Raw genomic sequence first — 16,420 nt, 5'->3', positions numbered from 1 at the left:
TAGAGTGTTTAATTTGATGACATAAGAATTGTCAAATCTAAAGATAAGATATAACATAAATCTGTCACTATTATATTTGACTTTTGGATTACTATAATTTCTATCATAATAAATTGTTTTAAAAGGGCATTTGATTTAGAGTAATCTCTGGTTACCTTAATATCTATGATAGGTATTTTGATTAACATATCTATCTTAGGTATTAAAATACTATTAATATAATATTAATTTTATTATAATTGTATACTTATTAATTCTTTAGAACATAAATACCTTTATTTCAATTAAAATAACAAGTAACATGAAGAAATATTTTAGAAAATAATATATTGACAGTAAGATAACAACTTAAAAAATAATTTAATTTATAATTTCATAATTTGACAAAATAAAATTAACATGGAGAATATTTTAAAAAACACACAAAATATATAATTTAATATAAGACATAGTAATTTAATCAAACATAATATTAATGTTTAATTAATCATTTTTTAAGTATATTTAAGTAAAATAATATTTTAATATTCTTTTATTACCGTCATTCAAATACAATAATTATATATATATTAAATTTTAGTAAATATAATAATAAATTATACAAAATAATCTTTCAAAGTTAAAACAATCTTTTAATTTTATCAATAAAAAATTATTTGAATCAAATATATCTTAAAGAAGTATTGCTTAAAATGAGTTTAATAAAGTGAACAAAATAGAAATAGATTGTTTGTATAATTTAATTTATTAAAGGATTCTAAAACCAAACATTTTCTAACTTTTGGATTTCAAAAACTGCTCTTGGGGGAATTAATTAAAATAATAAATACTCAAAAAACGTAATCTTGAATTATAAATTTATAATAAAAAAATTTCATAAATAAATATAAAATAATAAAAAGATAAAGTTAAAATTACCTATCGCGAATGACAAGTAGCTAGGTTGACATCACCACCCGTAAGTTATGCAACGACGCCCGCAATGTCGTCATCCATGACAAAATTTCGCCTAAACTATCTATCTTATCTTACAATTAATTATTCGGTGAACATGTTTTCATAGTGTTCATCTTCTAGAATTTCTTTTTTTTTATTATATGAAAAAGCTATAATGTCTTGTCACAATAATATTGTCCCTAAGTCATGATCTTATCTTATATTATGATGCGTACTTACTATGTCAACGATTATGTCCATGATTAGGGATGGAGTATTTCCCATCCATTTTTTAGTCATATCTAAAAAATATATCCACATCTGATAAAAAATTTAAATATCTATTCATCTTTAAATCATCGTTAAGTTCTTTATTAAATAAAGGATAAAACTATCATTTTATTGTTTACATTCTAGTTATATAATTTTATCATATTTTCTTCCTACGATTTTAAAAATTAACTTTTACCCTTATCCCTAAACTTTGAAAAGTGACTTTCATCCCCCCTCCCAAATCCCTAATTTTTGTTTCACTTTCCCTTCGGTTACCAACGACAACGTGGCTGGAGGGAGAGAGACGAGCGTCGTCTAGAGAATGAACGATGCTCATTGAGCTTTACTGGACGACGAAGAATGGACGACGCACTAGACGATGGAGAATGGACTACCTCGTCGTCCATTCTCTGGAAGACGCTTGTCGTCCAGAATGGACGACAAAACATCATCCAGAATACAAGACGAAACGTCGTCCAAAGGTCATCATCATCCATAGATGGTTGACCTCTGGACAAAATCTTCTCTGCTGTCACCGGAAGAAGTGGTTGCATTTTAGGGGGAAAAAGTGAATTTTTTAAAACTTAATTCAAGGGACAAATGTTAGTTTTTCAAATTAAAGGTGGGAGAGAAATGAGATAAAATTTTAATTATTTAATATTATTGATAAAATGATGAATTTACCCCTTAATCTAACAAAAAATATGTGGATGGGTGTAAATAGAATAAACTTTAGGTGGGTATTTGAGTTTTTCATTAGACGTGGGTATGTGTTTGAGATAGGGCTAAAAAATGGGTGGGAAATCTGCCTTTCCCCCATGATTATTGCTATTTTCCGCACAAGTGCACCAAGGACGGACACACGAGTCATGGGCTGCATTCAGCCCTTTAAGGTAAAGTTTATAAATTAGGCTCCTGAATTTTAAGTTTATCATATTTAAGAGAAAATTCTATTGCTTCGGAACTTTGATTAAAGATTCTTCTTATTAGAAAAAAATTAATTATTTTTTTAAAGATAATTTTCTTAAATCAAAACACTAAAAAATTTATTTATGTAACAATATCCTAACCCATTCATATGTCTCTTCTAAAGTATTTTATGCTTAAAATCTCTTCAAAAATTATAATCATTTATAGACAATCTTGGTTTCCTACCATAAATAACAATCTTGGACTGTCTCTTTTCATTTTCATTTTTAATTAGGGTTTAATTATTAGGATGATCATATGTGAATGACAAATGTCTCAGTGATAACATTAAAATTATTCAATAAGGATTATTAAACTGGAGAGATCATAACTTAAAAAGAATATGGTGGATTAAAATATGTCAAGTAATTATTTTGTTAAAAAAACTTAATAGAAGTAGACTCTTGTTGTTGCATATTTTAATTAATTAAAACTTATTTGTAAGATAAATTACATATGGGCAAGACAAAAAGATTGAATATCACTATGTCAAAACCAGCTTTTCGATTTGCATAAACCATTTATTTGAATGTCGAGAATGTCAACTTGACAACTTTTTTATTGATATGCATTTGGACAAAAACTTTGATGTAATCTTAAGAACTGGAGTTCTTGTTGAAAAGATGATTTGCTACAAGAAAACACATAATCTTTCTTGGTGTATTTGTTAATCAAGTTATCATTAATTGTTATAACGATAGTTAAAAAAATCTTTTTATGGATTCTTAGTTAGTAAATACAAGAATTAGAAAAACAATAATACGAGAATTATACGTATGTGATACGATGAATGATGAAAAGTATATTTATAAAAATACACATAAAATTTATATAAGAAAAAATACCAAACATGAATATGAGGTTTAATATGATACATCGTCAATAATATGTTTAAAAAAATATAGCAATATCAATCTTAAATGTACCATTTTTCATGAAAGCCTAGTTAAAATTAGTATAAAATTTCAAATCATATTATTGGGCATTAGAACTACCATAATCAATTTTCAAAATATAGTATCAATACTTTCAAAAACAATGTAGGCCTAAGATTCAATTATAATCTTTTAAACATATAACATATCTAATTAAATATAATAATAGCTGATTTTTCTATTTTACATTAAGATATTTAACAAGAATATATGATTTATATTCTACCTTTATCACCTATAGTTAGGTCACATAGATATTATTCTCAAAAATAAAAAGAAATATTTTAGAACTAATTATTAATAAAAAAAACCTTAAACCCTACATTTAAAAGAATAAAAATTATATTAAATTTGTAAAATTTTTATCTTGTCTTACATCATTTAGGCTAATTGAAAAGAACTTCAAAGATTAAAGATTGTGTTACAAAATAAAATTAATTATGTTGGTATATTTTTTTATGTATGGATCAATATTGGGCTCTAATGCCAAATGATAGAAATAAAAAAAAAATTATTAGACCATTATTCATTAAGTTCAAGTTTTCTTCACAACCAAAATATCTATCATTATAATTCTAATATAAATGTGACAAAGTAAAAAGGGTTTTTTATCTTAAGCGAATCACTGATGTGAATTATTATTTTCAAGTATCAACAAATTAATGGATAAAATGATGAGTCGATGGTAAGAAAAAAAAAACAAAAGGAAAAAAAAAATAAGGATTGAAAGGGATTTTGGATTTTGGCGAAAAGTAGTCTTTAGATTTACAAATTTAAATATTTATTATTAGTTTTGGTTGAGATAGAGCAAAGCAGTGATTTTTATGGCCAAATAAAATGCATAATAGTGTTGGTTGGTGTAAAAGTCACTGAAACTTTCTAAGGATTCTTGAATAGTTATGTTGTAAGTGTTTCATAATATTTATGCTCTTCAGTATTGACTTTGTTGTAAATAGCCATGTGAGAGATGATTCAACTTAGCAACAAAGGAATATTGAGTGGCATGAAGCTCACTTTTTCTGAAACATTTGTTGTAAATAATAATATTCATTATTTCAGTACTGTATTATGGAAGTTTAACTTGAATTATGACTGATATTGGTGTTATAATATTCTTGCTTCATTTATATACTGTATAATATTTTGTGGTTTGCAGTTGTTATAATTAAAGCTGGCACTACTGTCATCCTACAAACAGTAGGAAAAAAAAGAAAACACATACAGCATGAGAAATTTGCTCATATTATTGAAGAAATTGCAATGAATAAATTATATTGCAGTTGCAGTTTTTTAATTTATCAGTGGAGTAATTTTGGAAGAGGAGAGGTCTGTTCCAACCATCTATGTCGAAACTGTTTAAATGCTAGCTGGCATCTGCCCAAAACTGAGGAAATTAAAACATAGATGTCACTGAAAGCCCTGCCAGGGTTTCATAAAATGAGCCTTCTCTTTTTGTGTTCCTCTTAATCAAACGCAAGTTTCTTTATGGCTCAAAAAGATCTGCCCAAGCTGTGTCATCCTTCCTTGTGGGAATTTAGCTGAAAGCTGGCCTTATAGTTGATAAATGTGACCATACAATGCTGGAGTTTGGACGAAGGTGTGGTGCTTCGATGACAGGGGATTCGTCGGCTGGCTTGCTTCCCAGGTCCCTGGTTCTGTGAAGAAGAAAAGTTCCAGATACAATTGTAACAAAGCCACATAATTGTGTTGTAATCTGTGATGCATTTTGTTTTTCCCAATCCTGTATTTTTAATCAAACAGAGGACAAACCAAAAGCAAAGATACAACAATCAGATCAACCCCATTGGTAACCCAAATATGTATTATAAATGAAATATTTTATTGTGATACAAAACCTTGAACATGATCATACTAGCAAGAATGGTAAGTGTTGTAAAAGTGACATAGTAGACTGGAGATATAACAGATGTTTTGAAAATGTCAAGAGCCTGCAAATATACAATACCAACTAGATTAAGCATTTGTTAAATAGCAAGCCATACTGTCATAAAGTTTAAGAGTGTTAAATCTTTTATTTTACATTGAAATCTGTCAAAACATTTTACCTTGTTCAAGTAGTTGATTTGCATAATACAGCTAAAAGCCATAATCACAGTGAAAAGCTATGTCTGGAAGTAAATAAACTGATTCATTCCTGAGAATGTCAACTTCAAAGCAATGCCCAGTGCCTTCACACTCATAACCTGAGTTTAAAAATGCTACTAATTTTGAGGGAACACAGTGTTTAATTTCATAACAAAAATAAGTTGAAAGATATGGTACAGACCGTAAGAGAGCCCAAGAGAGAGCAAATTCCAATATATGCCATCATATGCTTATGCCCATGGCTTTTTTCAAATCGGAAGATTAGAATAAAAGCCACTATCACAACTACTGCACTATATACAAGAAAACCTGCCATAACCAAAAAATTTCATCATCCCGGCAACGGCACTTTTGCAAATTCTTTATGAAATTGATTATTTCATAATCAACTGTCAAATGGGTTTACCATATGCTTTTTTGCTTCTTAAGTTATAATAATCTTAAAGTGAGCCTCAATCTAAAATTCATACGTAAGATTAGCCTATATTCATAAACTATAACTTATGAAAGCTCTGCACAATAAAATAGAAGTAAACATACAGAGAGCCTGAAATTCTGGCAAATTAATGTAGCTGAGGAATATAACAAATTTTGGTGAAGCATATATTTCTGAAAATCACCTTTACTTTATCTTCTTGCATACCTGGTTCTGTTGCAAGGTGCCAAACTTGTTTAACAGATTCAATTTCTCTCTCATGTGGAGCATGTAAAACAATACTAACAGACCCAACCACACCAAAGATTTGCAGTTTCTCCTTTAGAATAAAATGTGCCAGCACTGCACTGCATAATAGTCATTTCTTCAGGAAGTAATAAGACATAAATGGCAATTAAATTGAAAGAAGAATGAAACAATCCTCTAGAGTTTGTCACTGCAATTTGTGGTAAAATAAGCCCAATCTGAATATAATACTTAAAGCTCCCAATGGAGTTACAAGAATTGCCGGTGCATATGCATAGGCAGCAAAATTAGCCACCTCCCCAACAATCACTGTGAAAACACAATAGTTCAGTACTAAAATATAATTGAAAATTAATAAACAATTGTGGATTAGAGAGCAGAAATATTTTGCAGTCATGAAAAAGACTATTAAGATGGTCAGACTTAGAGAACCCTATTTGTGTTTGAAAATTAAATTATATATATTGAGACAATAAGAGAAATAGTGAAATTATGCATGAGAAACAGTGAAATTGTGTCAAAACTTTTCTTATAAATTTGCCTGCTTGGATTGAAATTAAAGAATGAGTTGATTCCAGGTTGTGATTTAATTTTCAAGGTTGATTTGACCATTTTTGTTTTGTTTAAAAGTCAGATTGATATATGTTTGGGGGTATTTTTACATTTTCATATTGTGCAATGCAAGAGCAATTTAATATAAACTTGGAATGACTTCTTGAAATTTTTTTACTTTGTGTAGAGACCAAACTCATATTTGTTGTGGGGAGTATGTAAGGAAGGTGAGAGGCAGCAGTAGCAAAATGGCCAAACCCTAGTCGCACTTCCATTTTCTAAAGACAATTTCCAATGCCGATTTGACTCTCACACTTGATTCCCAGTCCACAACTGTGTCGCCATTTCCGATGATCTCTCACACCATCCGACACTGATTACCACTCAACATCCATTGTCACATTATTCTCCTTTCCAGTGATTCTCCAATGTCAATTTATCTTCCACACCCATTTCCTCCTCTCTTACTCATTCTAGTGTTGTCTCCTCATTTTTTTGATAGCCAAACGACCATTTGTGCCCTTTCCGGCTCCACCCGATGTGATTGTTTCTTTTGACAGCTCATGTCGCGACGATCTTCCTTCCAATAATCGTTGTTACAGCAGTCTCATCATTTTCTACTACTCCCAATGCTAACCTCATCATCTCTAATGTCTCCAGCACCATTTTAGCTAGCTTCAACTACATCTTTAGCCTGGGGTGACTCTTGCTTTTGAGATATCCTTCCTAGCATCGATATGAATTTCGGTAGCTCATTCAACTCCTACGTGCACAGATCTTCCATCTCACCACATGACCCGTGATTGTTCAGCTTCTCTACTCGGGTGTGACGATCTACCTCCATGCACGATTGATTCCAACTAGGCTCTACCAATTACACAAGAATGTATTATTTCTTGTATAATAGCTAACATTACCATTGATAGAGCACTCCTTGACTTAGTGGCGAGTGGGAATTTATTGTTCAGATAGGTATATGATCAACTTAATTTAATATAGGTGAGCTTAAGGCAACTGAAGTCATCTTGCAATTAGTTGATCATTCAATTAAGATGCCCTGAGGTCTGATTAAGGTCACGTACATGTTAGTAAAGAAGTAAAAGAGATTTGTGGCAGTATTGACAAAGAATGGCAAAGCAATTCGTTGGTTTGCGAGGGATTAATTAGCCTTTATTTGTGCATGCATCACATATTTTGTGATTAATTATCCTTTATTGCAAAATCGGTGCATGAATCTCAAAGAAGACTAAATCCAAGAACAAAAGAGGTAGTAAAGAAGAAAGTCATTAAGTGGCTGAATACAGGTACCATAAATCCCCAAAGCCATAGCCTCATAGGCAAAGTTGGCTTAAAATACCAAATAACAATATTTATAGCCTAACGAATTTTTAAATTCAAATATTTATCCAAATTATTTATTTTATTCCAATTTTAAATATATTACTCTAATCTTATTTTAATCTTAGATATTTTATCTTAATCAAATATTTAATTTTAATGAAATATAATATTATTATTACAATATTAATTGTTATGTAATTAAATCCTAATATATCTCGTCAATGTAGGAAAAATTGAGAAATCTCATTTTTTTTTCCTTTTACATTTTTTCCTAACCAATTTTTAAAACCCCTTTCTATTTTGTTGTTATTCCAGCCACCACTACCGACTAAAAAAATCAACCCCGTACTTTTCCCTTCAATATGCTTTAACTTTATCTTCAATGCCAAAAGCTTATGCGGATGAACAATTTCTAGTACTTGAGCTTTATAGAATACAATCGATTTTTTTGTCAAAATTAGCCAACTTACCTCCAGAATTTTTTGAATCACCCTTTTAGACAATCATCGGTTTTTTAATTTTATTCGAACTTATCAATTCTTGGTTAGATTTGTCAAACTTTATTGATTTCACCTTTTAGATATCATAATCTTTTTTTTTAAACTAAAAACCTCATTTTAACAAAATTAGTTTCACTCTTCTTCACTAGATCAACTTTTCTCATCTTTTGGTTCTTAGTACTCACAATTAGATTAGCGTTGTCATCAAATGCATCATTGCCTACCAATAACACTATCAACCATTTGAATCTATAGTTGTGGTTAGACCTGAGTTTGCCTTCACAATGGAGACATATTCCTTTCTCTTAAATATCTCAAGCTTTTAATTCTTGTAGTCACCAGAACCACAACCAACTCCTATTTTCATCCAATGTGACATCGATTTATCCCATTCTTGTTTTACTCTAATACCAATTTGTTGGAGACTTAACATAAATATTATTAATAATAACAAAAAAAAAATGTTAGCTCCTCCCAAAGGTTGTAGTTCCTTACCACCCAAAGATAGCTTAAAATAACAAATAATAGTATTCTCTCATTTCTTTTAATTCAGTCACCTCTATTTATTCTACCTTACATAACTTTTAAATTCAAAGATTTATCCAAATAATTTAGTTTATGCTAACTTTAAATATATTATCTTAATTTTAAATATCTCATCCTAAAAAAAATATTATTCTAATCAAATATTTTATGAGTAATGCTATGTGTACCTATTTTTGGTACACAATTCATGTACGCAGTGATGTGTCATCATATAATTAGATAATTTTAAAACATGTGTCATCATATAATGAAGAAACATTCAATCACGTGATAACACCTTATCTGTGTACATAAATTGTGTACAAAAAATAAGTACACATAGTTTTATTGATATTTTATTATTATTACTGTCTAATCAAATCTTAACAAAATCTATTAAGTCCAACCCATGTAGTGCATAAGATGAGTGCTATCTTGATTGTAGAGAATGACAGGTGAGTTAATTCCAAATCATACTCCCACAAGAAGGAGAATTTGCATTAAGTATAGGAACTCAACCTCGCCACTAGGAAATATCCCTCCCCACTCCATTTATTTGACCAAACCTTAGGAAAACTTTTTGGGCAAGCTTTCTATTGTTTTCTAGATAGCTATATTTAATATAACCAATCTTCAGTTGCCTTAGAAGAATAGGAAAAGTTTACATTCACATGACCCTTTAGTATCTTTCCACCCTATAAGTTGCTATTGTTTATGATACTCTCAAAACTGTTGCAATGTTGTGATCTTTCTTAATTTTGTCATTGAGATAATTTGATGCTAAGTTGGGGATGATATTTGTCATTTGGAAGTCATTAAGAACAATGACATTTCAAGTTAGGGATTTGAATATGTTTAAATTTTTGTGGAGGATGTGATGATTAAATTTTTGTGCAGGATGAATGAAAAGTAATATCAAAATCTTGTATGGAAAATGATCCTTATGTTGCATGTACATAGTTGGGGAGTCTTGCATTGCATTTCTGCATTACGACAAGAACATGGGATGTTTGTTTGAGAAGCATGAGTTGAGATAGGCAAAACATGGTTTATTTAGGATTGAGTTGTGAACTTGATATATTCAAATCCTACACTTTACCTTTTCATGATTGCTTGTTGATGAATATGGTTGTGTTTGATTTTGTGAAAATGTTGAAAGTGTTTCACTTTACTCACTGACGAGCAAAGAGTAAGTTGGGCAGAGTGAGTCTTGAAAAAGACTCCATTAAGGTGATTAGAGTACCATAACAATCAGAGAAATTTTCTTATCATGCATAAAAATCACATTTTCAACTTTTCTTACATTTTTGCATGCTTGGATTACAAATGGAGAATAAGTGAGTTGATTTCAAATTGTGATTTATTGATTTAGGTTGATTTTGTCTCTTTTGTTTTGCTAAGGTTAAGTTAATATATGCTTAGGGTTGATTTTGCTATTTGATATTGTGCACGGGTCAAATATAAGCTTGGGGATGATTTTTTTTCAACTTTTATTGTGTAGGGACAAACTGAGATTTCTTATGAGGAATCCATAAGGAAGTTGAGAGTTATGAAAAAGGTAGAGGTGAATTTGAATCAAATCGAACTCAAATTTGGCTTACTTAAGTTTGACTTAATTCAACAGAGTCGAAATTAGACAAAATCAAGTTTGAGCTCGAACTCGATATAATAAGTCAAGCTCAAGCTCCGCTCGATATTGTAGTTTTTTTTCAAATTTAATTATAAATTTTGAACTTATCAATTATTAATTTTAAGAATGAAATTATGGTTTTTAGTAAGAAAATATGGAAATTATGTTTTCGAATAAACAAAAACACAAAATTATAAATTATGTTTTCTAATAAAAGGAAATATAGAAATAATAAATTATTTTATATAAAAGAAAATATAATAAAAAGTTGAATTGTAATGAAAAAGAAAAATAGTAAACATATATATAATAGGTGAAGTGAATTGTTAGAATTTCTCCCATGTGATGTGAGACTTCGAAATTGTGTTAAAACTTGAAAATTTATTTATAGTGAATGAAGTAAGTTGATGTCATTAGCAAATTTAAAAAAAAAAAAAAACTCGTGGCAAGTGTAATGACAAGCGATTTCAACATCATATACCAACAAGTCATCCAAAAATACTATAACAAATGTGGTTCACTGGTATACCATAAGAAGCATTGATTAGAAAGATGCACTCTACTTAAATCATAAAAACTGAACTTTTATATCCCTTCCTTTCCCTTTCAATCTATATGAGTAGGATAATGTGAGCACACTAGATATTCCTATTACTGACCACTATTATGGAAGATTGTTAGAAGAAATTAACAAAATCAAGCTGAATCATATGTGCTTGGTCTCAAATAAGGAGGATCAAACTTAGCATTAGCTATGATTCATGCTTCCTCTTTACAAATGCCCAAGTGTACCAATTCATTAAATGTATTGTCATGGTCAGCAAACTTTGAATATTTTAAAACAAACCAGAGAAGAAAAATGAGCAAACTGGAATCCATGTAGATTGGTGGCAGACAGATGAAGCACAACATCAAAACACGCAACGAAGAGCACAAAGCAGTAGGCTAAAAACTGAACTGACCATGAGTAACACCAGACAAGACTAGCTAGCCTATAATATTGCTAGACTTGAAACTGAGACAAAATGATGAGTTCCTTTTATGTAAGATATCATCAGAAGACCCAGAAGGGCAAAAGTCATTGCTAATTTGTCTATGCTACAGAAAGCAAGGAGAATTGAACTTCAAGAGAAAACATTTCAGGGTTAGGTAGCTCCATATTTTTTTTGTCACATATATATTTCTCCAGGTATTTACATCATCTTTATAAAGGAAAAAGAAATAGGAATATAATTTGTTTTTGTTTTCTTGACATTTTGGTGGGTTATCTTCAATTCCTAAAACTATGGAAACAAACAAATTGTATAAATTATAAACTGAAATGATAGCTTATTAATGATTGATATAATTATTTATTTTTTCTTCGGTCTTAAAATCATTTAATCAGATGTTATCATTTTAGTTTTTATAAATGACTTTGTATAATTTGTTTATACATGTAGTATTATCCGCCTTCAACTAAATATTAGTGTCATCTCTAAATTGAAACCTCATTGCACATTTTCTCAAAATCACATAGATTTGACTATAATCTAAAGCTAAATTTGGAGTTAATAGTCCTAACTTTTTCTTGGTTGCCTCAGACATATATAAATTAAAAAGCTACTTATAGATAAATACCAAAAGATCATAAATTTCATTAGAACAATTAGATTATAAAATTGATGAGCTTTTCTTACTAGTAATCATCCCAGCCCACCACCAAGGTTCACACAAGTATGCATGTCCTCCAGCAGCTGATCAATCAAAATACACATCAGCAATACATGATTAATCTATTTCTACTCACGAAAATTTGAAATAAAATAAAAGGAAGGAAATGAAAAACCTGCTCCAGTTCCTGTTCCGCTAGCATTTGTGAGACCTTTCTTCTTGATAATAAAGCTACTGCCAATAAATATGCTAGAAGAGACCGCTAAAACGAGCCTATGAACATTGTCCTGCGATATCCCCATGTGATAAAGAAGACACCAAACAAATTTACCAAATTCTGCAATTCCCACATCAACCCATCCATTCATTCATGCATATTATATAATAAAAAATAAACTCCCTTGCAAGCATAGAATATAGCTTAAGTGTATTCTAAGGACGGAAGTTACCAGATCCGTAAAAGCATTCGCTCTAAAAACGGTAGCATTTTTGTTCTTTTATTTTCGGAACCTCACGTACCAGAAATCTCCATGTAACGTGTAAGGCACGTTACAAAGATAAACATAAACACAAACATGAGTTAGATTTTAAGAAATGAAAATAGAAAGGTAGTGATAGATAGATGTACCTGTCTAGGCACACTAAAAACGGAGACAAATGGGACTGAAAATGCACTGGTGTTGGCGTTTGGAATGAAACAAGAGGGAGGGAGGTGAAAGATGACAGTTTTGAGGGAAAAAAAAATATAATAAATGGTGATGGTAAGAGATAGAGGAAGAAGATGGCGAGATGAAAAGAAACCGAAGACTGTTACTGAATACAGCCACAACCTTAGATGTTGCTCCGCATCTCGCGCAATTATTTATAGTGAACTAGCTTAAATGCCCTCTACTTGCTTCCCAATTTTTGTCCTTTGAGCCTCGGAATTTTCCCCAAAGATACTTTGGTTTTATGGGCTTGCAGGGCAAATCCTTTTATGGGTTAATATCTCAAATTGAAATCCACTATTCTTCAGTTGATTTCTTGTGCATCAATAAAGGAGATAATTTGGAAGTGCTTTTGTTATTTTCAGAAGCATTATTATATCTTTTAAAAATTAAAATTGTTATGACCTCTTCTCTAATCATACCTTTACATTAAAAAGATGTGCATGACTTGAACTTCTAACTAGGGCTGGATTCGAGCCGAGCCAGCTCGGGCTCGAGCTCGGCTCGGCTCGGTTCGAGCCCGAAACGAGCCGGGCTCTGCCCGGCTCGATCGAGCTCGAGCCGAGCCCGAGCTGGCTCGGGTTGGCTCGGTATATTTTTTTAAAATTTTTTTATACAAAACGACGTCGTTTTGATCCTCATATATACACAAAACGGTGCCGTTTTGATATGAAAAACGAGCCGAGCCGAGCCGTTACCGAGCCGAACCCAAAACGAGCCGAACTCGAGCCGAGCCGAATCCGGCTCGAGTCGAGCTCGAGCCGGCCATTAAAAAACCGAGCCGAGCCCGAGCTGGCTGCGAGCCGAGCTCGGCTCGGCTCGAATCCAGCCCTACTTCTAACTCATCCAATTCAATAAAAGAGAACATAATTCAATACTTATATGCATGCAAAAAAGTGTAATAAAAATATCTGAAATTGTAAATTCATACATAACTGAAAACCACTATATCTAAAATAACAACCATACCTAAATGTGCATAATTACAATCCAAGTCTCAAACTATCTAAAATGAAAATAACATAAATTCATAAATGATGCAAACGACAATATTGCCGCTAACTTCATGTCATTGCTCTAACTAAACCGTTAGCTCCCTCGTATGTCTCACTACTCATTTCTACCTAAGTTAATCTTAGCATATCTGATACCTTATTAAAAGCAATTGACATCTCAGATGTTTACTATTATTGTGTCTCGTATATATGTCGACTGAACTATCGAGTTAACTAGCTATGATACCCTAGTCATATGGGAAAATTATTTGTAGTCCTTCCATTACCACATGCACCTAGCTACAAGACCGTTATCTATTACCACCCTTGGGTGGTTGCTACCACATGCACATATGTGATGCATCTCGCTGACTATGTAAGGAACTAATTAAACTAAACTGAACTATATGGCTAATGTGCCTTGATGTCAAATGCTTGTTGCATCTGATGAGTATTTGTCTCTCATATAACCTTATTGCTTTTACATATCTCACCATTTACGTACATAACTTATGACTATCCAAGTGTACACCACTTGCCTTAACTTTCTCTATTTTGAACCTGGATTCAACTTGATCAAAGTCTATGCCATTGTTACACAGTTGGACACCTTTACTTTAGCTAACTATTGCAACTTAACTTTGACAAACCATGAATTTCCAACCTAACTTTGACAATCTAATCATGAACCTATATTCAAAACATGTCTCTAAGTAGCTTAATAATCTTTGCTTTAATCAAAATGCAAGCATATTAACAAACTTTCAGATTATGTGACTTATATTTACAATTTCACATCCTCTTTCACATAAAATCTTAATCACAAATTCAATAGGTCATTTTGTACTCTTCAAATGAACATCATTACTATATAATTAACTTGCTCATCATAATATATCTATACAACCAAAATCATGCAATGATAGACCATAATCAACATATATTTCATAGAACTTGATCAATTAAGAGACACTATACTTGTACTTTGAAAACTTGCTAAAACTTGATGTTGTTATGGCGATTCTAACATCCAAACCCCTCTTAATTATAGTTGTTCTTTCCCTTTCTCTCTTCACCACTATAAAATAACCTAAATCAAGGCTTATGCCTTTTTTCTATTTTGTTTACTAAACATGACACATGGGCATATATGAAATTACATAATAAAGATAGTTTTTGAAATTGTTGCAAAATTGATCCTTATCAAGGAATTCAAATTCGCTGACAACATATAACCATGTGCTTTTACACACATGGGGCATGTGTTCCTTTTTACCTAATCATTTTTACAAGCTCAACGTGAAATGACATTTCTGCCTTTCCAAGACATGAGTGGGAGTGTCCCTACTAGAAAATCATCATAACTTAACACAAATCATAAATAAATATAAAGAAAAGACCAAAATACCCTTAGACTTACTATGGGTGTTACATTTCTCACCCTTTAAATGAATTACATCCTTGTAATTCACTCAAAAAGTTATGGAAACCTATGTCTCATGTCTTGCTTAACCTCCCATGTGACCTTCTTGATTATGATTTCTTCAAAAAACGTTGACTAAGGGAATATGCTTGTTTATGAACTTTTTTACCTGTCTATCTAAAATCTGAATCGAACGCCTCTTATACAATAAATTATCCTCAAGCTCAATATCCTTTAATCTCAGTACAAGGTTAGGTCACTAATATACTTGTATAACAAGACACATGAAATACGTTATGAATGCAATCCATACTTGCTAGCAACGCAAGTCGGTAGGAATCCTTACCTACATGCTCCAATACCTTAAATAGTCTTACAAACCTAAGTGCTAACTTCTTTTTTTGCTAAATTTCATGATATACTTGTATGGGCTACTCTCATAAATACCTTATTACCCACCTCGAACTCAAGATCTTGTCTTCTCTTATTTGTATAACTTTTTTTACTATCTTAAGCTTGTCACATCCTCTGTTTGATCTACTAGCACCCCTCAATCATCTTCTGGGTCAACTTTAGCCTTGACACTTGTGTTAAGGTATCCATTTTTCCTATCTCATCCTAATGTAACAATGATCTGCACTTTCTACCATAAAGTGCTTCATACGGAGCCATTTTGATGGTTATCTGATAACTATTTTTGTAAGCAAACTTTATTGAAGATAACACTTCTATCTAACTCATTCCTTTGCTAGGCAATAAACCCTCAATATATCCTCGATCACCTAATTGACTCTCTTAGTTTGTCCATTTGGTTTGAGAATGATAGACTGTACTAAAGGTTAATCTCATACCCAATACATTACCAATATATTGAGATGAACCTAGTGTCTCGATCTAATACTATTGTTTTAGGTGCACCATGAATTCTTACTATTGTCCTTACACATATCTGACCCAACTGATTTGTACTTGTGGTATTCTTGATTGCTATGAAGTGTGTTGACTTGGTCAACCGATCAACTATGACCTACAATGCATTGTAACCTTCTTTCAACCTTGTTAACCCAACTACAAAGTCTATCAAGATATGTTTCCAGTTCCACTTTGGAATACTAAGAGGTTGTAAAAGTCCTTATGGTATCTAATGTTCAACTTTAACTTACTGACACATAAGGAAAATAACTGCAAACTTT

General features: G+C 31.4%; 1 pseudogene; it reads right to left on the bottom strand.

Annotated features, from left to right (window-relative positions):
- Positions 1-4,647: 4,647 nt before the first annotated feature.
- Positions 4,648-12,404, bottom strand: LOC123211577 (annotated as a pseudogene).
- Positions 12,405-16,420: the final 4,016 nt, after the last annotated feature.

Source organism: Mangifera indica, chromosome 3 (assembly GCF_011075055.1).
Source record: "Mangifera indica cultivar Alphonso chromosome 3, CATAS_Mindica_2.1, whole genome shotgun sequence".
Taxonomy (NCBI): Eukaryota; Viridiplantae; Streptophyta; class Magnoliopsida; order Sapindales; family Anacardiaceae; genus Mangifera; species Mangifera indica.
The sequence above is the reverse complement of the archived record's forward strand: the minus strand, read 5'-3'. Positions and strand labels throughout refer to the sequence as shown.